We start from the raw sequence: 23,420 nt of genomic DNA, 5'->3' as shown, positions 1-23,420 counted from the left end.
CGTATTTTGATGTAAGATCTTTAAAGAAATAATTAAAGTAAAATGAGGTCACAAGGGCGGGCCCTAGTCCAGTCTGACTAGGTCCTCATGAATAGGGAGATCAGGACATAGATGTGTGCAGAGGGACGACGATGTGAGGGCACAGGGAGAGGACTGCATCTACCCTCCAAGGAGAGTGGCCTCAGAAGGAACCAGTCTTGCCGACACCTTGATCTTGGACTTCTGGCCTCCTGGGTATGAGACAATGATGTCTGTTGTTCAAGGCACCCAATCTGTGGTATTTGTTGTGGTGGCCCGAGAAAACGAACACAGCACTTCGGGTGCACCAGGCATGGTTAGACCTAATGGATATAGGAGCGCATGCGTGGCTCGGTCAGTTAAGCCTCTCCCTTTAGCTCAGGTCACAATCTCAGGGTCCTGGGATCAAGCCCTGCATTGGGCTCCCTGCTCGGCAGGGAGTCTGCTTCTCCTTTTCCCTCTGCCTCTCTCCCTGCTCATGTTCCCTCTCTTTCTCTCTCTCTCTCAGATACATAAATAAAATCTTTTTAAAAAATAAACGATGGATGTACACTAGTGAGTAAAGCAACAATGCTCCCTCACCCTTCTGCCATGTTGAGGAAGATGCCGTCTGGGAAGCAGGAAGTGGTCCTCACGGGACTCCCAGTCCTCCCCCACCTCGCTCTCAGACGTCCAGCCTCCAGAGCCAAGAGATCAGTGTCTGTTGCTGATAAGCCCCCCAGTCTATGGTATTAGATGTGACAGCCCCAGCAGACCAAGGCACCCTCTCTGATGTATTTCTATTACGATTCCCAATATCCACGAGTGAGATCTTGAAAATGAAGTCAGAGTCTCCTCAGATACGGAATCACTGTGTTTCCCGTCAGCAATGACTTGATGCAAGGTGACAGTCATGTAGGCCTATGGGAAGGCAGCCAGGTCTGTGGACTTAGTGCTTTGACGAAGCTGTCATTCCCCTGTTCCTCCCGCTTATACTGTGGAACATAACGATGGTTCTCAGGCTTGGCTAAACCAGCTGGGGAGCGTTGGCTGGTGCCGGGCTCCCCCTCACAAATCCCCATCTGACTGGTCTGGAGAGAGGCCAGGTTACTGGCACGTTTAAACCTTCCCCAGGCCATTGTAATGTGCAGCCCCGATCGGGAGCTTCTGCTCTCCTAGCACACGCTGGAGGATGCTTTGCCGTCTTCTCAAATGCCCGCCCTTTGATGAGTGTCAGACTTTAACGACTCTGGGTGGAAATTCAATCCAGTCCAAGGAACATCTCGGAGCCTGTGTGAGGGACAGTGCATGGGAAATGAGCACTTACAAGAGGTGACCCAGAACTCAAGTCTCATGCAGTTTGTTTTGGGGTGGCTGACACGAAGAGGGTGACACAGTTGTGCACCCAACAGTTGGATTGTGTCTCCAGAAGGAGGCTCACAGGTTGGGGGTCAGCATGACCTGCTCTGCGTCACCAGGCTCCCTGCAGTGGTGTTTATTCTGCAAGATTGCCGTAATCCTTCCCACATTACGAACTAGTAAACTCATGACCAGCAAGTGTCCCCGGGTCATCCGGCCTGTGATGTAGAGCTGGGCTTGACCTTGGGACTGAGTTGCCTCAAGGCCTTGCTTTTCCAATGGAAGACGTTGACAAATACAGTGGATTCTGGAAGAATTCAAAGAACAAAATACCTGAACAGATGATTTGCCAGGTTTTTTGTTTGTTTGTTTGTTTTTTGTTTTTTGTTTTTGGCTTATTTCCTTCTAACAGCTCATGTATAGTCTTGAAAATACCCTCCAGGGCTAAGACCCAACAGGCTGGAGGGCTGCGGCTCTGGCTTCCTTGCACTGATGATGTCATGGGATGGATTATCAATACACACTCTTGTCACTGGGCTCCGTTGTCACTATGATCTATAGATGAAAATGTCCTCAGAGCCTGGTGCTCCCCACCATGTCTGAACTTGGGATTTAAGAAACTGGTGTATCCATTAGAGGTCCCACTGGAATCCCACACAGATCATTCAGCTGGGAGACCTGAATGGAAAGGCTTTCCACAGGCTTGTGGGCAGAGGGGAGAGTCCCCTGGAGAGCAGCCATTTGAGGAAGGCCTGACAGAGCAGGAAAGAGCATGGTGTCCCTGACACTCAGTGAGAAATGAAGGCCATGGAGAAGGAGCCACCTAGCAGGGTGAAGAGCCAGGAAAGGACCCCGCATCCTCCTGTCTCCAGGCCGTCATTGGGAAAACCCACAGGAAGCAGACGGCCCGGGAACTGGCTCACACTGTCCTCCCGGTCAGCCTGCTGGGACAGGGATGAGGCAGCAGCGTGGAGAAGGCGCCGCGGTGGGACGGTTCTCAGGACAGTCGCGTGGCAGAGTGTGAGTCAAGGAAGAGAGGAAACCAGTGCATCTTGAATCAACGGCTCAGTGACCTGCCTTTCCATGACTTCCTACTGAATGTGAGCTCAGGAGGCCATGGGGTTCTGTATCTCTGTCTTCTCCAACAATACCTGGCTCACCTAGGTGTTTATTTCATTGCTTTGTTAATTAATGAAACATATGTCATATTTTTTGTCAAAAAACTTCTGTCAGATGTTCTGTGGTGGCTTCCCGAGGAACAACCAGCTGGTGGAAGGGCTCGGTGACGTGGGGACTCGTGATCCAACTTGGAGCAGGAGTTTGTCTACACTTCCTCCTTCCCTGGAGCTGGGAGTGGTTGATGCTGAGCAAATCTGTCAGGGCTGAGCCTGCAGGAGTGTGGTGGAGCTTGTGATACCACAGGCTGCTTCCTCTCTGGGCCGGCATATTCACTGGCCTCTAGCTCCTGTTTCCCAAGCACTAAATCAGGATGCTTCCTACATCCCCAATCCTCCTACATTCATCAGACCTGTTGGTGAAGAATCTGGGTAGGGTTTGAGAACCATTTGATTTCAAGGACTATTTTTCAAGGCAAGCAAATCCACATCACAGATAGAGATTGGCTTTAATCTCCAGGCTCTGTCTCAGCGTTTCCAATGAAACCTTATACCCTCCTTCTGTACCAAGTCTTTGGAGTATTATTTTACAAGACAGTTACTATTAAACATAGACAGGACCTCTCTCTCATGCTGCATACCACCTACCTTACTCTTCTATTACTTTTATGGTCCTCTGTCTCCATCACAGCCATGACCTCCTTCTGCCTGACTGGATGCAAGCTGTTCCCACAGGATCTGAGTCCTGTGTCCTGAGTCCTGAGTCCTGTGTTGGGTGACGTGTCCAAAGAGCTGGAGCAGCGCCTGACCCACGCAGGTGTGCAACAGGTTCCGGCTGCACCAATGAGAGGATTCGCATTTACTCCACGTGAGACATTGTCCTGCGGACAGCGGGGACCCCAGTGAGAGACATGCACCTGAACTTCCCAGTGCTTACGGGCTGGTGGAGCAGTGTAGAGCCAAGGCTTGATGCTGAATTATGTCCTCAGTCCGGCAGGATGAGAGAAGGTGAAGCAGGAAAGTCAGAAGAAGAGGGAAGCCAAGGAAGACTTGGCTTTGGAGGCAACGCTTTGGGAAGCTGTGTGTGAGCTGCTCATTGGCGGTTCCTTACGGCCAGCTGCCTTGGCCTGTGGTCACTACATGGCTGGCGTGGACAGTAAAGCCCAGCGTCAACTGTAGCTGCCTCTCTCTGCAGCTCCTGAATGCTTCCTCTTCCTCACATCTGTATTTCCACTAAGGCGGTTCCTCCATCCCAACTGTCTTCTCCTCCCCCACCTCCTAGCAACCTCCTACTTATTCTTCAAAACCCACTCAGCCATCCTTTCCACCCTGAGAATCCCTCCGCCTTTGGCTCCTCGAAGACCTTTCCTGTGTCAGACGATGAAAACAGCACCAGCTCACAGGTCCTGAGGACTCACCACACTCCAGGCGTCTCCCTTATTTGTTTCTTGTAACTAACCCCCTCGGAGAACAGAAACTGAAGCATAGGGAAGCCCCGTGTCCCAGCCCAGCCCACAGCCACTGTCCCCATGTCTCAAGTGTATCTGACCCACTTAGCTAAGACAAAGGGCCACGGTGCCGACTATCTTTAACCCCATATAGTGCTGGATACTTAGTAAGTGCTTCCTAAGCAGTTGCTCAGGAGTTGGTGATTATTCTCTCGGATTCCTAGATGTTTCTCCCCTGATACTCTCCCACCTGCAGACTGTCCAATTCTCGTGCCAGGATTAAAACAGAATTTTCAGAGGTTTTGCATTTGAAAAGAGAGATGAGTAGAACATTTCACACATCTGTATGATGTGGTGGAATTTTAAGTGCGTGCCCACCCTGGAGAGCTTTCCAGAATCTCTTGGTGTACACGGCTTAGTTGGTTCCCTGGATATGACAGGGCTAAGGAGCAGGGCCCCCGTGTGAGGAGAAGCCGTGTTCCTCTGCTTCTCACTCAGAGCCTTTGCGACCACGTTTACCCACGTGGGTGACGTGCCGCTCACATTGTAGAGACGGCGAGGCTGGGAGTGGAGAATCCCAAGTTGGGGGGAAGAGGGAATGCCGCGGAGACATCTGGGGGAAATCTGGCAATCAACTGAATGTGAGGGGTTCTTGTTCCTCACCCCAAACACCACGGGTGGCACACAAAGGAATCATAGTTTCACTAACCTTGAATATCAGAGCAGCAGCAAAACAGTACAGGAATCAAGGTCAACAGAGCCCTGACTTTGCAAGGTGGGGCACCTGGGTGGCTCAGTGGGTTAAGCCTCTGCCTTCGGCTCAGGTCATGATCCTGGAGTCCTGGGATCGAGCCCCACATCGGGCTCTCTGCTCAGTAGGGAGCCTGCTTCCCCCTCTCTCTCTGCCTGCCTCTCTGCGTACTTGTGATCTGTCAAATAAATAAATAAAAGCTTAAAAAAAAAGGTGTGGCTCTAGATTCTTCACACAGACAAACACAGCGGGTCTGTGCACAGCCTCACATAGTCAATAGTCTTATCCCCACTTTACAGATGGAGAAATCGAGGAACAGAGGGATGAGGTAACTCACTGGAAGTCATGCAGATGGCAGAGAATATAAAAACGCAGAGTTACTGCACAAAAACACACACCACATCCACAAATAAAATGAAAAAGGTAAGGGTAGATGGTTAAAATTTACACCTAATATACAAATAGAGGAGACTCCGGGGGGCTCCGTGGGTTAAGTGTCCAACTCTTGGTTTCAACTCAGGTTGCGATCTCAGGGCCATGAGATCGAGCCCCTCATGGGGTTCCACACTCAGCAGGAAATCTGCTTGAGGTTCTCTCTGTCCCCCTCTGGGCACCCCCACCTCTGCTCAAGTGCTCTCTTTCTCAAATACAGAAATAAATAAACCTTTAAAAATATACAGAAATAGAAAACAGAACAAAATATTTTAGGTAGTGACATTTTTCAGAACTAGAGGGTTTGGAAGCATGAATAGGATAGGGTGATGATCTTGTCTTTAGTTTGAATGTTGATACTTTGACAGAGAACAAAGTGACTGGTGTTGGATTTGGGGATTAGTGGGCACAGTGGGAGAAGGGGGGTGGCAGATACAGGTTTCTAGTTATGGAATGAATAAGTCAGAGGAAAAAAGATCAGAGCCCAGGGAACACAGTGGGTGAGACTACAGCAGTGCTGGACTGGGACAGAGGGGAGGTGGACTCGGGCGGAGCACAGCATGAAGTAGAGACTTGTTGAATTGTTACATTGTACATCTGAAACTAATGTAACATTTGTGTCAATTATGATTCATTTAACAATTTTTTGATGTTTTGGTCATCATGTTTTTAGATTTTTTAAAAATTTATTTATTTGACAGACAGAGATCACAAGTAGGCAGAGAGGCAGCAGAGAGAGAAGAGGAAGCAGGTTCCCCACTGAGTAGAGCCCCATGTGGGGTTCGATTCCAGGCCCCTGGGATCACGACCTGAGCCGAAGGCAGAGGCTTTAACCCACTGAGCCACCCAGGCGCCCACCCATCATGTTTTTATACTCCTTTTTTTTTAATTGTTTAACATTTGTTTATTTGAATTATTGCGTTCCTTTGCACCCTTTTAAATTTTATGCCCGGAGGAAATGTTCCCATTGTACCTAGACATAGGTGGAAGAAAGGCAGGTCACTGAGCCGTTAATTCAAGATGCACCGGTTTCCTCTCTTCCTTGACTCACAAAGACCTTAGAGCCTTCAAAAGAACCTCCCAATGTGGTGACCCATTGATAGGAAGCAGAGAGTCACTCTGTATGGGATGGAAAGCCTGAAAGAGAAAGACCAAATCTTAAGAGGACAGTGCTGGGCTGGCAACCCCATGCTTCTCCAACTCCTACCTAAACTGCTTAGGAGTCTAAGAATATATTTTTTTCTTTCACACCTGGGAATGAAGTTTAAAAAGTGGTCTCTAAGTAAAGCAGAAAATCTCCTTGGATCAGAAATTCAAGAAACAGTTTGGCTTAAGAAGAAGAACTGCTATTAGAGGTCTTTCTGCCTGTTTGCATCCATATTTTACTATTTACCTCATTAACAAATACCTAAATAATTGCAAACTAAAAATTTCAAAAACTTAAATGTTGTTCCTCCTTGAATTTTGACTTAAAATCACAATGCTTTTATTTGTCCTTTTCATGTTATTTACAAATAAAAGCCATGCATGCTCACTAAACAAAATTTGTATGAAACAGAAAAATTTTCCCTTTTCTATGTTTTATCTGTTTTGTGATTGGTTAATAAAGACCGTCATCATAATAGCAGATCGTGTGCTTACCTGTGAAAGGAAGGACTGAATTAGATTATTTCCAAGGTTCTGGAGAGTCCTAAAAACATCCCAGGCTGAATTAAAGTCACCACACTACCTTGCCTACCGCTGAAAATACCAAGACTTGCTTTTGCCACTTATAACACCAAGGTGTCCTTAGGTCATCTCCACTTGTCTCTAAATCTCCTTGACTCTACAAAATAAGAATTGGCCTATCCCGGGGTGGTATGAAATTCTTCCCCATAGAAGTCGACTCTCCTGGAGGCAAGAGCCGTGTGCTGTCGGGGGCAGGGACCGGCGGACTCTGGAAGGTGTCCAACAAGTGACAGTTACAGCCATGGCTTCCCAACACTTTGGGAGGAAGACAAAGAAGGACTCTTTTTAAAAAGGAGACGTACAGAGCGTATATATTAGAAGGATGTAGGGAGGGTTTTGTCAGAAGAGAACGTCGCACTCGTCCTGACTGTTGAGAAGCAGCCACATATCTCACAGAACTGGGTGATTTTTTAATGAAACTGCAGAATGAAGGACACGGAAGAACCTAAATTAAGTGGATTCCAGAAAGGGATGTGCCATGCTCCAAGGCTAAGAGACATAAGCAGCTTTCTGGTCTGGTGACGTGGAGAGCCAGCAGCTGGGGTTCTCAGCCTTGGTGGCCAGAGCAAACTGGCCCGATGGGCCAGAATCCCAGCGAAACCCAGTCCAGTTCCACCCGCTGCCACAGCCCTACCCCACACCATCCACTCCATGGTGAGGAGGAACACATGACCCACGCCTGCACCAGGAGTCTCCAACATGTGTGTCCAGCAAAAGAAAGCTACCGTGAAACGTGGGAAAAGATGGTTTGGGGAGATTGGCTGGAAAGAGGGCACCGGGGAGCTTCTCAGGGTGACAGAAATGTTCTATGTGCTGTTTGGGGGGACAGCATGTTAATGTATAAGACGGACTTACCCATCAAGACGCGGGAAGCATGAAATAAAGATGAACGAAGCATCTGGGCATCCCGACAGCTGAAAGCTGAGTGTCTATAAAGATGTGAGTAAGTTTTTCCAGATTATTTACAAATAATTCATTAAACTCTTCATGACATTATATTATTTTGTAACTTAATTTAACTCGAAATGTTTTGGCATCAGAGTAGAAGAAGATAGAAGCTTTAATTTACAGGATTTCTTTTTCCTTTTCTCCGTGAGAATGGCATAACGATTACAGTTTTGATGGGGACACTTCATTTTCCAGATGTACTATTAAAACGTCCTATTCATATTAATATCACGATTTCACCCTATGACACTGTAAGAACAGACATCCATCATTTTATTTATCTTTTCATTTGCAGCTTTGCCTTGAGATCCTACATTCAGACTCAACACTAACCTCCCCCCACAAATAGAAGCCTGGTGAAGAGGAGGATTAATCTTCAAAGTGCTGTCAATTAGGTCCTCCATTAAGACACAAAGATGTGTTTGTATGCAAACTTTCGGTTTATAACTTTGAGTCACTAAGACATTCCGTGACTTAATGAGCAGCGAGCCAGTTAAGAAAGCAAGCTAGGGGAAGAGGGATGAATAAAACATATCAGGCAATGTGACAATGAAGCAGAATATGGAGATTCCTAAGCCATAAGACACTGAATTTGAATTTCACGTGGGAAGGATTCTGCCAGGGAGTGTGTGTGTGTGTGTGTGTGTGTGTGTGGGCATGTGCGCACGTATGTGTTTTAAATCCAGTATGTCGTTTTAATTAAATTACAATTCTGAATTAGACATAAATCAACCAGACCCTTTTGGGTTTCATTTTTAGCACAAAGACCGTGTCATCTTCAGCATTTTATTCAGAGCTAATTAAATATGGATTTACGGTTCTTAGTACCTTGAAACAGAGGAGGACTTCCAGAACTTGCTGAGCCATTGAGAAGGGAGCTATTTTGAGGATAGTAACTGAATGTCAGACATTTGCCACAGCACTCTGCTTCTAACAGCTAAATGTATTTTCTGGGTGTGTAAACAAGCTTCATAAAACCCTCATTGTTTCCATCCCTATAACGTGTAAATCCGCCGCGAACTGAGTGTCTCTGTTGGCCGCCAACGCGATCGCAACACAATGCTCCCACCCTCGCTTCCAGAACTGCCCTTCTTGGCAGTCCCGAGCACCAGCAAAGTCGGTGTGCGTGCGACTCCCCTACTCAGACCATCTCCCCCCCACACACATACATACAGCTCCCTATCCCCGGCAAAAATGTGCTGCTGAGTATTTTCGATTCTGGTTGTGGGTTAGAAAATGTATTTTAGCTGAGTTTATTGGATGCCTTGAAAACCAAAATGCCTGCTTCAACAGCTAATGACTATGGTGTTTTCTCTGGAGGTGCCTGCTGCGTTGAACTCACCATTAACACTTTCAGGTTGGAGGAAAGAAAGATACCGAATGAAAACAACAACTGACTTCTTCCCACATCAAACAGAAACCGTTTAGGTAGACAGAAAGATGCCCTCCTGGAAGTGAGCGTCCAGGAATACTAGAAGAAAAATAATGTTTTCAGTAACTAACGGAAAATAAGTGCAGCAAACCATTTTTTAAAGGATGTATGCGTGTGTCTTGGGAGGGAAATGTTTGGTGGCTTTGACACGTAGAGAAGGATCATCGGTACAAAAACAGGCAGCAGGTCCAGCTTCCTGGTGTCTCGTTAACAGATTTTGAGAAACAGCAGGATGCCTGTAAGCAAAGCTGTTTTGGATTGTTTTTTTTTTTTTTTCTTTAATGGCTAAGAACATCATTAAAAAAGTTTTGAACAGAAAAGGGACCCTTGGTGGGAAATCTGCGCAAAGGAAGGTTGCGAAGTGGGACATATGATGTAGGTGAAGAGCGGTGGGAACAGAAGATGAAGGTTTGGAATAAATCCGGATTTTTCTCAGAGAGTGTAGGTGGGGCTCTGATTGGGTCAGCTGGTGGCAGTTAGTGGTGAGACGTCCTGGGTCAGGGTCAGGATGATTTGTAACTCGATTCTAAGACACGAGATTACCAAAATGCGTGTGTCAGTTGTTCCATAGTTTTGACTTCGTGCACACACACACACACGCACACACACACACGCACACAACTCTCCCCCTCCAAAAAGAAGAAAATGTGGTTATTGCTTAGTAAAGGAAAAAGAAGTTAAAATTCCCTTTGAAACTCATTGTCTACCTTGTACCGAAAAAAAAATCTCTAAACATACCGTGAAGGATCTGTTGCTACTTTCCTGTTCTGGGGCCAGGGGTCAGGGAGCCCGTGTGTCAGGCCGCCGCCCCCTCCCGCCCCCAGAACAAATCCTGGCGCACAGTGGATTCGGTGACGAGGACATCTGCTCTAGGGTTTCAACACCACTGTGCCATCACAGCGTGGCTCCTGGGCACGGAGATGGGACAGAACTCACACCAGCCGTCAGTCTCCAGCTCTCCCTGCACAGGGGTGACGGGGACACATGTGTGAGACTGGGCTGTGGACCTCTGAGTGATTCCTATTGTTCTTGGAGCTCAAATCAGTCACCCTGAGGAGAATTCGCTCTCATGTCTGTGTGGTGTGATGGCAAACAGGCAAACCCAGGGCCCCCTGATAGCACAGGGCCAGCAGTGCGCTCACGTGGAAACTTGAACCACAGGTGGCCAACCTCCATTTCTCAAGGTGGTGTGTCCAGCTGTGTGAAGGAAAGGTCTAGTTTGCTTCCCCCCCGCCACTCCCCTTAGAGACGAAGCATTTCTCTACTCTGGGTTCACTGCTACAGAAAACCTGTTTGTCTTTTTCTCTCCATAACTGACACGTTAGCATCCCTCTCCAGCTCTGCCCACATCATTCTCAGAGCCAAATTCTTCAAATAAGAGAAAGACGTTGGTAGACTCAGTAGAACCCAACATGCCCAGAGAATTAGAGGCAAGATAACGTGGATGGCAGCTATGTCTAGAGTTGCCCCTATTGGGTTCAAGATGGGGAACCCCAGAATGCCTCTGAGAACCAAAAGCAGGGACCCTCCTTCCTCTCCTTCTGGACCCCAGTGGGCAAGGCTAGTTCAGCAGGCGCCTGGAACTATTAGACTAGCTGCGGTCTGACCTGCCCCAGTCTCTGCAGAACTTTTTGGCTGTTTGCAATAACATATCATGAGTCATGCATTTACAAGCGTTTTTTGAAAAGGGGAAACCCCTCCCTACTTGAAATATGACTCTCGTATGAAAAGAGAGAATGTCGAAACAGCAGACAGCTCATCCCCTGGCTGGTCTTTCATTCTTGTTTGGAAGAGCACTTTTAACCGTCAGAAGCCTGAAATCCAATCCTGTTCTTGGTCAAAAAGCCAAATTCTCTCTGGGCTTGCATATAGCAAACATATTAGCACCTCCGCTAACCTCACCATCAGGTCCCGGGCCAAAAGACAACAGAAGCTATTTTGTGGATTTAGAGAGAAAGGGGATTACCTGAGCTGAAAAACTAAAAACAGACAAAACAAAACAACAACAGCGGCACCTGGGTGGCTCAGTGGGGGAAGCCTCTGCCTTCAGCTCAGGTCATGGTCCCAGGGTCCTGGGATCGAGCCCCCCATCAGGCTCCCTGATCAGCAGGGATCCTGTTTCTCCCTCTGCCTCTTCCTGCCTCTCTACCTATTTGTGATCTCTCTCTCTCAAATAAATAAACTCTTTGAAAACAAAACAAAACAACTCCCCTCCCCCCCCAAAAAACCAAGCTTGGTCTGCATTTTGTAATGATGGATGGGCTAACACAGCTGTCCTCCCCTGAGCGGTCTCTTCAGCTACAGATGCCAGGCGTGCTCGCTTCTCCCTACCCGCATCCCCATTCGGGTGCGAGTCTTCTCCTTCCAGAGACCCTGGAGCCGTTGGCCACGCCTGGCCTCCCAGTGGAAACAGCCTCAGGTTCTCAGGGGTCATAGTCAGCCTGGGCTTTCTCGTCACACCCGAAGTCAATCCCCGCATCCCTGCTCCCACTCGTAACTGAGCTTGAGAACTTTCTCCCAAGGGGAAAAAAGAGCAAGAGTCAGTCAGATGTGGCCTGGGCTGTTTTTGGCGAGATGATTCAGCCCCTTTTTGTGGATTTCCCAAGATGCTTTCTGAAACTCTGTTGAAAAATAGCTTGTGTGATCTTGTAACAAATTAAGCAAAAGGCAAACCACCAAGTGCTTGCCTGTTTGAATAGAAGAACCACAAAAACTCTGATTCGCGGTGACCCGCTGTGGAGGAGATGTCAGGGATCATCAGTGAACCTGTAACGTTCCCAAACTCCAGGTCACTGTACTCAGCTTCGAGGTTTAATGAAAAGTCAGAGGGAGGGTTGGCAGCTTTTCTAACAGCCCGAAGGATCATTACACTAAAATCCTGGGGAAGGTTTGTACCAGGAAGCATGGTTTTGCCATCTTAAGGTTTCAATGAATTGAGGGGTACAGGATACATGATTTTTTTTTTTTTAATTTTAGGAGCTAAATAATCACTCCACATATATTTTCTTTAACACTTTTAAAAAAAGGATTCCCACATTTTTTGAAGTCTATTTTCTTCCCGACTGCACACACCCACATTTCTTTTCTGACTTACTCATGGAGCAAAACAATAAGCGCTCAATCTGTTTTTCACCAGCCATGATGACTGGCAAGGATTTTCCCTGCATACTTCATGCCAATGGAATTTCCAGCACACCCACTCTTTGTATCCTTCTTGTTGCTGTTGACATTGTTGTTGGGTGTTTTCCTCTGGCCTGGAGAGGAGGGAGACTCTGTGCTCTCACTTACCTCGGGAAACATCTTAACAAAGAAGCGTATGGGGGAGAGGCCGGAGCCCCGCCCAGCCTAGTGATGGGGTTTATCCAACCCTGGGCTCATTCACACACAGAACTTCCTTTTCTGAGTAAAGCCTCCCTACCTCTCCTGGGGAGGCGACCCCCTTTGTCTGGGAGGTGTCCTGTCCCTCAGGGTGGCTTTTGAAATGTGCAATTTTGTTGAGGGACCAAAATACCAACCCTTTTTGCTCGGTGTCCTAGAGGTGCATTTGTTGCTGGTGCGGTTACTGTTACTCTCTGGAGTGGGGGTTTTCTGAGTTGGAAGGCACACACAGACTTGGGAAAACTTTGAACACACACCAAGAGAATGCTGGGCACTGTGTGTTTTGCCAAAAGCCATCTAGAATTTCCTGTTTTCCAAGTCTTAGATGTAACTGTACCTTTTGGGGTCAAGTTTTCTCTGTTCCTGGGAATCTGGAGCTCTCTATTCCTAATTTCCTTAAGGATGATGAACGTTACTCAGTGGGCTTTAAAAAGTATACACATGTTTTCTATTTATTTATTTTTTTAAAGTACCATTGTTTGTAGCTGGACTCAATGGATCTGGAACCACACGCATCAAATTCCCTTTGAGTATTTGTCAGCTTGTCATAAAGAAGGGAAAATGCCATCACGGGAATAAAGGATTTCATTCTATCCTTAAACCCAGCCAAATAATTTCAGACATTTAATAGTCTGTGAGCAATTAAAACGTTATATTAAATATCTTACATTTAAAATACCTTCAGTCAGTAAAAACCTAAATATTATTTCTATTTCGTATGATCTTCAGCCATCTATGGGTGTTAGAATATATATCGTAAGCCTCTAACAGTCACAGAGGAAAAAACAGCAAACAACTGGATGCTTCCATATTTTTAAGAACAAAGTCTCTAAGGTCTCCTCAAAGGTTGAAAAAATGTATATATATTGTTAGTGTTTCTGAATAGAGAAACAAAGGCAAACACAAACTCTCAATGACATAAAGTCGGATTCTACAGAAATTTTTGAGAAAGTCAGTCGCAGCTCTACAATCTGCTTACTCTTTCCTTCAAATCTTCAGCCAACTTGTACTTATTTTCTTTGAGATGCAGCCGTCTGAAGAAGATCACGTGCACAGAAAATGTCCTCCAGGATACTCAGAGTCTAAAACAGAAACACGGCACGTCTTCCCTGAAAAATCGTCCAAGAGTGACTCTGGAAAGTGCTCAGACGCGCGGCCTGTTGTAACAGCAGCACCTGCTGTGGGCGCTGGTCGGAGTCCTCGGGCTCCCCCTCTGCTGAAAAACAGAGGAGATTCAAATACACGAAGACAAGACTATTAGCTGGAATGACGCTGAATTCTCACGTTTAGGTTCTCCCGTTCTTATCTCCTGTACAGGATTGCAGTGCGGGCTGTCGTCGGCTTTCACAGGCACCCCTGCTTGTACACACTCTTGTCCCTCCTGATGAGTTTTTTCCTGAAGTCTGTTTGACACTGAAGTGGCCTTTGGATAAGCAACATTGAAGACCCCTTCCTCGTGTCCAGCTCGCTGCTGCAAGCTCTTCTCATGGGGTTTGTGCTGGTGCCTTTTCTGACTGGGCCTCCCTCTAATGGAAGCTTCTGTGGGTCGGATCGCTTGTACCTGTGTGGCCAGGAGAAAGTTTGACATGAGACTTTAAATTTTTTTTTATTTTATTTTAAGATTTTATTTATTTATTTGAGAGAGATGAGCAGGGTGAAGGGCAGAGGCAGAAGCAGGCCTCCTGCTGAGCAGGGAGCCAGACAGGGGGCTCGATCCCAGGACTCTGAGACCATGACCAGAGCCGAAGGCAGACGCTTCACCGACTGAGTCACCCAGGTGTCTCCATGTGCTTCATGAGACTGTCTTTAAAAGTGCATATCAACTTGGTAAATACCAGACCATCATATTAGTAACTTCCACTTGCCGATGACAGAAACTTAGAATTCGAAAAAAAACTCTTCAACTTTTGTACACATTTTACATAGTCAGATACACAAGGGAATCCAAGTAGACTCCAGAGCTCAGTGGCAGTTACCATCCTCAGGCTGCTTAGCGGAAGGTGGCGTAGCTCAGCTCATTGCGAGGCCAGCAAGGGGAAGGCAGGAGGAATGTCCATCTGCTGGGAAAGGGAATGGTGGTTAGTGGTGATCTTCAATCAGTTGGTCTTTCCAAAGACACAGAAATGTATTCGTGAAGCTTCCATGTGTCACACTTTCCTTCTTGATGAAATTTTGATCATTGTTTGTCTTAACAAAGCCTAGAGAGGTGTTGAAAGAAACAAATGAGCTAATGTTCACGAAAGCGCGGTTGGAAAATGCCGCATAAACACAGGGCTCTCACCATCTGTTCGTGAGATTGGGGAGGCAACACCTGGCTTCACACACGTACAGAAGTAACAGCAGACTGACTTCACCTTCAATGAGAACTTCGGGCCAAAGCTACTGATAACTTGGTCATTAACAACATAAACAAGCTAGAAGAGAATGTTCCGAAAAAGGTAAAAGCGTCACTGTACAGATTCCAAATGAAGACATGGTAAAGAATTTATTTAACTCGGACGATGTGAGGGAACCAAGCAGATGAGACAGCCCGTTCCAAGGCACAGTGAAAACAGCACAGTCCGAGGAATGAGGGGTGCAGATGGGGACAAAACTGGCGGGGAGGGGGATGCGGAAGTGGATTAAATCACAAAGCACGGAGTTTGCATATTTATAAATTACCTATAACTTACAAAGAATTGCAAAACAGAACAAAACAAAACAACAAAATAAAACCGTTACAGAAAATGCATCGAGTTAGACTCTGCTAATCCAAAGGGATAAGCTTTAGGTGGTGCAGGTTTCCACTGAAGCACGAAGCTTTTTCTCCACAAAGAAGAGTACAGCTTCTTTAGATCAGGGGTTGGCAATCTCGGGCACATGGGCCAGCTCTTGTCCAGGGACTACTTTTGTAAATAACCTATTACTGGAAGCCAGCCCTGCCCACTCATTTCTGTCCTTTTGGTGCCACAGCATAGATGGGCAGTTTCTACAGAGACCATCTGGCCCACAAAGCCTAAAATATACTATTTGGCTCTTTACAGAAAATGTTTACTGACCCCTGCTTTGTATCGATATACAGGGTTCTACACCATAATTTGCTGCTTCTCCATTTATTTCCTAGTGAAAGTGTATCCAGGTAAGGCCCAGGTGTCCCCACATCAGTGAAACTCTTCTTCGCGATGAGTGTTTGTGTCCGGCAAGACAAAGCCTTGGGTTTATTACCCAACGACATGCGGCACACAAACTCAGCTGCCACCAACCATCTTTATTATTTTGGGATTTGTCTTAGATGCTTTATTCGTAACAAGTTAGCAAACAAATATATTGCTGGGATCCGTGGAGATGCTTGTCCAGCTGTGGGATCTCTACTACAAAGGGGCGGGTTTCGGTCCTCCCTCTGGGTTAGCGTGGACCACATGCCACATTCTGACGCTCACGGAGGCCTTCCTGTCATTCTCCTCTCTCTGGATTCTTCATTTTAATCGACTTCATACTCTGTAACCGGAGAGAAAGGAGGACTCTAAACGCGGCACCAAAGACGTCACCCAGATTACGCAGGTCAGGATGGAGGCTCTTCGGGCAGCCGAGAGACTGTCCCACATTCCTCCAAGATGACTGAGTCTTGAGCAATACAACGTACTTGTATAAATCAGGGGGAGCTGCGTGCCGTAGCAGGCAGAACATCGAATAGCGGAAGCCCGGTAACGTGACGTAAGAGAATTAAGTCAGCGAGTGAGTTCACGGATGTCCTGCTTCCACCAGACGCTGCCGTCGGCCTCATTTCGCTCCGAAGGCCACTCTCGGACCCTCCTCGTCCGGGCCAGCGGGAAGGGAAGAGCGTGGAGGAGAGCCTTGTGGGACGCGCTCGCAAACCCAGGCCAGAGGGAGCTGCTGTCCCTTCTGCTCACCTCCTTCTCTAAAACTCCTTCGTGGCAATGCCTCCAGCTGCAAGATAGGCCAGAGAACACGGTCTCAACTGGGAACAACTTCCGAGCGTGGAACAGGGAGCGTGAATTCCGGCTGGCGATTATCCTGCTTCTGCCGCTGTACCCGCCACACAGGCAGGTCTCCTGGTGCCCAGACCCAGTGCCAGCATCGCCAGTAAAGCTCGAGACTTCTCCAACAGCAACACCAAGTCTGCTGTTCTGCAATTAGCAATGGTGCTGCTTTTAAAGTAGGAACTTGCCTGAAAAGGAGAGATAATGACAGGAAAATCCTGCTCATTATGTGCAAATAACTTCTTTCAGCTTCGAGGGATGGGTTACAGCGGATTTAAAGGGGAAGAGAGAAAGGCTGGAAGACAGTTCAGGGCCCCCTTGAGTGTCCGCACATCCCGTGAGCAGGGGTCTGGACGGCGTTTGCCGTGGACACTTTGGATCGACATTGGTGGAGTGAAAAGCCTTGGGACTCCATGACCGTGTCTCTCTCTGAGCAAGAGGCAGGTCTGCTCGACAGCCTTGCAGGAAGGGTAGGTAGGATCTCATTCTGGAGCCCGGGATAGGCATGACCATCATACAAGACGGGATTCAAAGCTTTGGGTCTTGCTCTTGGAATGCAACTGTGATGTTTAACTTTGGGTCAACATGACAGACCATGGGGTGTCCAGATTAAACATTATTTCTGGGGTTGTCTGGGAGGGTGCTTCCAGGTGAAGTGAACATTGGAATCAGTGGGCTGAGGAAAGCGTATCTCCCTCCCCAACGTGGAGGTGCCTCCTTCAGTCCACTGAGGGAATTAATAGAACAAAAGGCAGAAGAAGGAAGAATTCACCCCTTTTGCTTCCTAACTCACAGCAGATCTGGACCATCTCATCTCGTCTTCTCCTGCCCACACACCGGATTGACACCGTAAGGTCTCCTGGTCCTCAGGTCTCCCGACTCAGACTGAATTATTCTGCTCTCTTTTCTGGTCTATAGTTTGCAGAGGGCAAATTAGGGGGCTTCTCAGCCTCCATCGCCACGTGACCCAATGCCTATAACAAGCGTCTCTCTCACAATCCAGCAACCTATGGTACATGCCAGCATCATGTGCTCTCCTCAGGCTGCTGCATAGGTCCTGGAATCTTGAGGAAACAGGATAAGAAAAATGATATTATTCAGACAACTGTGATTTTGGTGAGTAATACTGTGTCCTTCACCTCCGACCCAGGAGCCGCCAGCCAGGAAACGAGAGCGGGCTAACACTTGAACTTTGCACGGGAAGTCAAGTCACCGGCCCTTCCCAGCTCTTGACAAGGAGAAATCATTGCAGAAGTAGAAAAAGGCGCCACACAGAGAGAAGAAGTGCCTTTTGTTTTTTGTTTTTGTTTTCCTTTTCTTTCCCTAGAGCCAGTCTGGACATGCATGGATTTTTTTTTAATTTTTTTAAGATTTTATTTATTTATTTAAGGGGGGGAGCACAAGCTAGGGGAGCAGCAGAGGGGGAAGCAGACTCCCTGCTGAGCAGGAAGCCCAACGTAGGACTCGATCCCAGGACCCCGGCATCATGACCCGAACTGAAGGCAGACGCTTAACTGACTGAGCCGCCCAGATGCCCCCATGAGTTTTAGAATAAATACTCCAATGATATTTAATCTACACACTTGGTAGACCTCGATCCTTCTTCTCTGCATAAAGGTAAAGAAACAATGATGTTGCAGATGTGTTATTTGTTGTGTATGCCTGTTTTAGAGGCTGGCGTTTACACAAATCACTTCTTCCGATGAAGTCTGTTAGTTTCATCTTTGTATTTCTCTATGGTACTTGTAGGTGTGTTAGCTAAGCAGAGGATTCCAGATGCTTCTTTAGAAGCTGATGCCTGTCTCCCAACCATGAAGAAACTCAAGCTCGGACCTGCTTAAGGATACCCACAAAGACACAGGAATACTAAAAGCCTGGAGCGCAGAACTACCTCTCCTGCAGAAAGAAGCAAACAGTGGACCAAGGTGTGTCCCCAAATGCCACGAATGATCAGCTTTATCTGAGGGGTGGGACCAAGATTTTAAGCTGTGTTTTCAGTCCTGATCATATCAGGTGTCGATGACAACCCATCCAAACAAGGTTCCTGCTGGCTAGGAAGAGTGGAAATAGAAATGTGAAGTTAGGGAAAAAAAAAAATCAAAAAGCTAATGTCCTCAGGCTGGGTACAACAAATGTTATCTCACCAAGGTGACACCGTGCAAACTCAAGGGCTTCTCCTGATGCAAGTGGCTGGTGTGGAGTCATAATAGTAAGTAATGGCTTCTTGGAGTCTTGTCAGTTAGTTAAAGGGAATCCCTGCTGGGCTTGCTTCCCTAAGAATCCACTTGTTACCTGTAAGGACAAAAAAAGGTCATTTTTCCCCCACGAGGCTTTATTGTGTGACTTCAGTCAGAAGCAAATGATCCCCTCTTCAGGAGAGGAAAAAGGACGGATCATGAAGGGTTTTTCTCAAAGTCAGAAATATCAGATGATGCCACCATACTAAAACCACATTCGGCTCACATCTCTTGGTGCTTTTGCTTAGAACGCAGCCCTTTTCAATGTATATAATCACTAGATAAGACAGCTATGAACACACTCTCAGCTGAGAAAGCAGAGCCCAAGCCTCTGTTTGTAAATCTGAGGCTATCTTCTGACAAACACGCCCTTGGCATCTCCAGAAACAACGAGCGTTCACCACAGCAGAGTCCTATCAGTGTTCCCTTCTACGAAACATGAGAACTGGAGAGAAGATGCTGTGGTTTTTCCGAGTCTGCTGATTAATTTTACTGAACTCAATGCAGCATCTCTGCTCGATCAGATTACCTGTCACCATGGAGTAGAGGTTTCTCGACAGACCTGTGTGGTAAAGATTGTGATTACCCCATATCAACCATGGGACTTGAGACGCAGAATGATTCACAAGTGTCCCAGGCAAGATGAGCAGCCACGGGTTCTGAATGGGAAGACCAGGACACAGGAATATGGTCTGATAAGATGGTGGGGGAATAACAGGAAAATGGGAAAGGTTGGAAATTTGAATTTGACCTTGAATTTGAATTCTTTGCTGTGTCTAGAGTTGACCCATCTCCCCAACATCCCCCTCGAAGATCTTTGTGTATAAAAAGAAGGCATCGGGTCATCCAAAGACCAAGGACACCCTCTTTGGACAGGGTCCTGGTCTGTGGGTCTCACCCAAGGAATTCTCTAGGTATCTCTTTGGAGGGGGAAGCAATGTGGACCAGGTTGAACTCCTAAGGAGTCTGGATATGCATCTGATCGACAAAATGAAGACAGCTCTGTTTGGAAGTCAAGAAAGCATGGTGCCTTCAGCAACCAGTGAGCTGACAGCCAAGTCCTGTCATCCCCCAGAGTCTCTCCGGGGTGTCTTCCATGGGAAACAGCAGAAACTTGGGGGGAGTACGTAGCCAGGAGGGCTCTTGAAAATGTCGATGTATGAGCACACTTTGGGAATAAAGAAGACTGATTGCAAGCAGGTGGATTCGTGTTCAGAAGATACAATACAGCAGCCTGCTAGTCCATCCGCTTCTGTTCCATCCTCCGAAAGTGCCCCACCAGGCAGGGAGGTTACAGCTTGAAAGTAACAGCAAGGTTCTAGTGAGGGAAGGGAAATCCCCCCTGTCGGGTGCAGGGAAATTTGCCCGTGGCCCGGCACATGCATTCTAGTCTGGAAGGAGCCCGGGGTTTGAGTCTGAATCACAGAAGATACAAATGCATGCTAAGTCAAGCAGTGGGACAACCCAAAAGGGACAGGGACCGTGCCCCACCGGAGCCTTTCAAATCTCAGCATCAAGCCCTGTGATCTGGGGAATCATGGGTGGCATCCCGTCACCCCTAGAACTGAACTCTGCTAGCCTCACTGGGGGCTCCCCTTTCTCCACATCCTCGCCAACACCTCATGTTTCCTGTGTTGTTAATTTTAGCCATTAGGACAGGTGGGAGGTGACATCTCACTTTCATTTCAGTTTGCATTTCCAGAAGGGGGGATGGTCCACTAACCTTGATTGGTCATCGATGGAACGGTCTCCTGATAACAGAGGCCACCATATCAGCCAAATAGCAGCCGTCAAGAGATGGGAAGGAACTTACGTTTCATGGAGAAGGAAGCTGAATTGCGTGAACTTCAAGGTCTACTCAATCCTGGTATCTTCATGCATATGTGTCATATCACACCGACTAGATTGTAGGTGTCGCCGTCAGCCCTCTACTCGGAAAGTCTCTCCACGCAGATCCACAGCCCCCTAAGCAAAGCCCTTGACGCCACCTGTGTATCAGAGTTCATGGTTTGTCTAATTTTAGCAGGGCCTAGGGGAAGGTTCCCTCTTCTAAATACGTTTGTATTCCTCTGTGCACCTGTAGACATGTTAATAGAGGCCTTTTATAGTTCATGAGGAACATAATGTAAATTCTCGTTAGTTTTTGCTGCCAGATTAGTTTGGGCATCACAGAACTTTGTGTTTACAGATCTTTTTCTATTTTAAGATTGTAGATGAGGCACTCATGTTTCAGACTTAAAAGCAGACATTCCCGAGTTCAACCCTCACGTCCCCGGCTAAGACCTCAGAGACCCTGAGTAACCTTTTTCATCAGATTCCCCACAATCCAATGGGCATTGCTAGCAACTGTGTCTTCGGGATGCTAAGGCGGGGTGGGCAAGTCTGAGATGCGCCCTGGGGCATAACCCGTGTCCAGACCGATGGCTGCAAGTACACCGTGCTGTGTTTTTGCCGCTCAGGTGGCAGCCTCGCAGCTCAGCAGAGCATGCTTGCCTTCCTGGGGCACGGGCTCCTCAAAGCCTCCTCTTGTTTGTTTCCTGTCCCAGACTCCAGTGTCCATAAATGAAACGGAACTACACGATAGCTGGAGAAATTCAGCTGGGAGAGCTTGTCGAAAGCTCCTAAGGAAGGACAGGCAGGGTACGGGGGCCTTTCTGGCCTCACAGAGTTCCCATCCAGCACCAGGTGGGACCTCACTGTTCAGCACCCCCTTGCTTTTTCTGGGTTCGTATGCATTCACCGTCTCCGGCCTTGGCAGCAGCAGATGGCAAATTAATAATAGTAATAACAAAATAATGAAGATGTAGTAAAATAATTATGATGATGATCATGAAGCTGAACTTAGCTCACAGGACAGATTTGCCAATTCCACAGCAGAAACACATACTCCAAACTGTTGATGCTCAATGAGGTGACTCGCTGTGCACTCGTTTTCAGAATACCCTGTTATACCTGTTTGCAAGTTCTTTTCCCGAAGCTGGGTGTTTGCATTGTCCTACAACGGCTGTCATAGGGAGGACATAGGCTGGCATCCGGCGTGGGAAGGACAGGACAGTAGGGACCCTACGGCCACGCCTTCCAGAGAGGCAGTCGAGCTGCTCTGGAGATGTATTCAGGAGCTGAAGGCCTGGGAGGGTCTGCAGACCAGGCTTCCTGGGGGGATTAAACACTCAGCAATGCAGAACAGACCCCAAATGTTATTGCAAGCAAAATCCTATTTTAATCTGCCCTCTTGACTCTTGGAATGTTAAATTTAACTGCTGTTTGGGAAGCTCCAAATGCCTTGGATCTCCCCTCAAAGTGAGTTTGTCCTTGAAGTAGAAGGCTTGACCTCTTCCAACAGAATTTTTTAAGTGAAGTATGCGAAGCATCCTTGCCCAGAACAGAAATGGCAGTTTTCTGTTCCCCTGGGGTGCTGGGTTTCTGTGCAGTCACGGTGGGCGGGAGAGGGTGCCCTACAGCGTATGGGCAGCGACCCGGGGGGACTCAGGAGAGGCTGCAGAGGGAACCCGCACTGGCCGCCGCTGGATGGGCCGCACCGCGTGTCCCTGCTGCGGGGAATCCAGCAAGACACATAGTGAGCGAAGGAAAATCCCCGCTGTGTGCTGCGTGACCTCGGTCCCTCCCGAACCCATCACCAAACAGCAGGAAGAATGAGCCCCTGCAGCCCCCAGGCCGGCCGGGAGTACGGCGCTTCCTAAATGCAGCCTTTCATGGGGATGCTAGCATCTTCGCTGGGATCTGCAGCCCAGCCCTCCTCTCCTCGCTGCGGGCCTGGGGAGAGCTCTGGCCCCCAGAGGGCTGCCCGGACACAGGCAGAAGCAGACAGGGAGGTAGGGGAAGGCGTAGGAGGCAGGAGAGGAGCCGCGGATGCCCGGCGCCCTTACAGGTGAGCGAGCGTGGGGCTACTGCGCTGTGCGCATGCGCCCCTGGGGGCTCCAGGCACCAGGTAACCAAGTGCAGCCTCTTTGCAGAGATCAACAGCATCTTCAGGGGCCAAGGTCAGCGTCTGTACAGAGATCAACAACATCTTTGGGGCCTCGCGGGTTTTTGCAAGGCGATGCAGGGAGGAAGCGCCATTTCTCGGGATGCTCGCAGCCCCTCGGGGCTCCTTGTCCCTTCGGAGCCTGGAGAGTCAGGGTACGTGGGATGCAGGCGTCATCCCAGGCAGCTTGGTAAGGCTCATCCCATTCCCCACGATGTGCCTCGGTTCGTAAGTTTGTGACCTTCAAAGAAAAAGGGTCTGTTTCTGCAGCTCTGATTACTGGAATGACTCCACGGTCCTCCCTGGTGGCTTCCATCTGAAGAACTTCAAGTACCTTTTAAGCAGTAATTAGTCACAGCACGATGGGGCCCATGCAGTCGAATAGATGAGGCACAATCAACCTGAGCTCTCGGAACCATGAAGACCTTCGCACAGTAGTCCCTGACGAACCAAGAGGAACGTAGGCGTGTCGTGCCTCATCCCGTACTGGCCCGCGGACAGCAGCGCACTGAATAAAAAAGTGTTATGTGAATCCTGGTTTTTAAAATATATTCTACTAACAGAGTTAAGAGAAGGATGATTTGTTGACTTTTTAAATCGTTCTTAAGTGGGGAAGAGGTGGACACAGAA

The sequence above is a fragment of the Mustela lutreola genome, chromosome 8, assembly GCF_030435805.1.
Source record: "Mustela lutreola isolate mMusLut2 chromosome 8, mMusLut2.pri, whole genome shotgun sequence".
Classification (NCBI taxonomy): domain Eukaryota; kingdom Metazoa; phylum Chordata; class Mammalia; order Carnivora; family Mustelidae; genus Mustela; species Mustela lutreola.
The sequence above is the reverse complement of the archived record's forward strand: the minus strand, read 5'-3'. Positions refer to the sequence as shown.